This window comes from Maniola hyperantus, chromosome 23, assembly GCF_902806685.2.
Source record: "Maniola hyperantus chromosome 23, iAphHyp1.2, whole genome shotgun sequence".
Classification (NCBI taxonomy): domain Eukaryota; kingdom Metazoa; phylum Arthropoda; class Insecta; order Lepidoptera; family Nymphalidae; genus Maniola; species Maniola hyperantus.
Window position 1 is genome coordinate 2,737,442 of NC_048558.1, and position 2,644 is coordinate 2,740,085.

The window sequence follows — 2,644 nt, forward strand, 5'->3', positions numbered from 1 at the left end:
TACTATACCTGCATTTATTGATAAACTAGGTAGCTGATTCCGCGTGGAATTAGGTTTTTTAAAAATCCCGTGGGAACTTTTTGATTTTCTGGGATAAAAAGTAGCCTATGTTACTCTCCAGGTCTTTATCTATACTCATGCAAAAAAATCACGTCAATCCGTTGCACTATTGCGACGTGATTGAAGGATAAACCAACACACTTTCGCATTTATAATAAGGGTACTGATAAGACGCCCTTATCTCTATTACATCAAAACGACAATCATTCCTTTGTAACACAACCGGTCAATCTTGACCGTTAATCTCAGATATCAGTTACGCGACCGGTTCAGAAGTAATTATTGCTGATAATTAATAAATAATTAATAATAACGAACATAGTCTAGACACCTCCACATGCAGTGAAAGCTGCAGTGCGCAGTCAAATCTAGTCATTTTGATACTTTGCAAAGTAAAAAAGTTTTAGTGGCCAATGCCTATATTTTAAGACTCGTTAAAATATCTTAACGCCTGCTTTAAAAGCTTTGCTTTGCTTTGAAATTTTAAAAAGTTTAGTGATATAGCTAAATATCACAACCCAAAAATAACAGCTGAAGCATCTAAAGCAGTACTCTACAGCTCAATACAGTGTCATTTCAAACGTTTATAACAGAGATAATTTATTACAAGTAAATTAAGTATCTCTAGGTATACTTACTTACCTGTGCATTACTTTGTACACCTTTACAAATCAAAATAAAATATAGTCATAAACCACGATAAAATTTATTAGTTTTGATAATGAGTCTTAGTAAGTAAACAATAGAGCTTTTAATCATATTTCAACTTGCCTTTCTCTTTTTTGTACTTAAACAAAGATACTACTACTACTACTAAAAAAGATAAAAAGGCTAGATAAAAATGGTGGCCTCAGAACAGCTGTACTATTTGGCAAATGTTTTAAAATGAATGATTAAAAATTATGAATGCAAATTAAGAAATCTATACTAATACTAGCTGATGCCCGCGACTTCGTCTGCGTGGAATTAGGTTTTTTAAAAATCCCGTGGGAACTCTTTTATTTTCCGGGATAAAAAGTAGCCTATGTCACTCTGCAGGCCTAGCATGGGCCGGGAAATTTTCTCCCCGAGGAAAGGATAAAATTTTTATCCCCTCCGATAGTTATTTCCACTCTCCGAGCATGGGCACAGGGTTGGATATAATTATCCCCGGTGATAAGGCGGGGAAAGACTAGTCCTCGGTTAATGTCAAAGTGTTATTATTTTTTATCTGTGCTTTTGATTTTGCTCGTTTTCGTTACTCGTAACTCGTCTGTGGCTGCTTTTTATTTTAAAAGAGCTAGAAGCCGGAGCCGTAAAATAGTTTAAAAAACATTCACAGAAGATTATGCACGTAAGTATTGTTATTGTTTGTGTTTACCTAACCTAACTCCACTTTTGAATTATCCAAATTAAAAAATAATCGAATAGTTGAAATTCCTAGCTATCACAGTAAGTATCACAAAGACAATTTGTGTTAGTCAGTACACAAAATTGAAGTGATAATATATTGATATTGTTAGCGACAAAGAAATGCATAAATTGTTGTTTTATTTGCAGACATGGAAATATGTACTTGAAGAAGGGCACTGGCCACTGACTGACAAGTATGATGAGGCAGCTCGGGATGTAGGACCACCGGGAAATGTCTCAATAGTGCCGTCGGTCACATATATGAGCACATAAGTGTTCAATATTAATTATCACTGTTGGGCATAAATGCTCAACAGGAATTGGACCTGAAGACTCCATAATGGGCCAGCCAGAGAGATGCGTGTATTAATTTAGTTCTATTAAATGTGTGTCTTGTATAACAAACTCAAAATAACTTTAGGTACCTACCTATTGGAATAGGTAAGTTAGGTACACATCTTATCAACATAAAATATTTTCATTATTGTTTGAGATGATGATAAAACTAACAGTTTAGCACACTGCACTGAGAAGAGTTCAATATCACTTAAAATTGGTTAAGCTGGTATGGTTTGAGCTATTAAACTAACCTAATTTCTTTATAAGCATGTCAAGCCAATGTTTTTTATCTTATGGCAGGAAATCTTTGAAGTGTCGGTGGTGGACTATGGTGAGACTGTCGTTTAACCCACTTTGTACACAGTGGGTACTTTATAAAACCAATAGCCCCGAGTAGTTTTCCTATAAATGCCAATAAATAAATAAAAAGTAAGTAGAGGATATGTACATTTTTGTAATTTGTAAATAGTTATGAATATAGGAAGTTATTCTATGGCAGTGTGGTTTGATTGAACATTAAACTTGTTACTTCCTTTTCTTAAGGATAATAGCACTACTTTTAGATCTGTTAAGTTAACATCAGAGATTTGTGTACATCCAAATAAGCATTGTTTTAATTGGTATTCCTAATATTATGCCTAAGAGTTTGTGTTTGTTACTCAATCACACAGAAAGAGTACTTAAAGCAAAATTATTTTTTGAAGAAACTTATTTTTTGTTATAGCAGCAATAGAAATAAGTACAAAATTTCAACTTTAACCAGTGGCCCTACCGCGGTTGTTTGACAGCTACAATGTCACGATCGCAATCATCTCTGATTGGTTAATGCTCGCTCACTATTGGCCACAATGCA

At 34.2% G+C, this 2,644-nt stretch overlaps 1 long non-coding RNA gene across 2 annotated transcripts; it reads left to right on the forward strand.

Moving 5' to 3' along the window:
• The first annotated feature begins 1,100 nt into the window (after positions 1-1,100).
• LOC138403984 (uncharacterized) lies at positions 1,101-2,220 on the forward strand. Of its 2 annotated transcripts, none has more exons than XR_011238097.1 (2): positions 1,101-1,491; positions 1,600-2,220. It is a non-coding gene; the product is annotated as an uncharacterized lncRNA (long non-coding RNA). The 2 variants fall into 2 exon arrangements; XR_011238098.1 differs by having other exon boundaries at positions 1,101-1,393.
• The last annotated feature ends 424 nt before the right edge of the window (positions 2,221-2,644 follow it).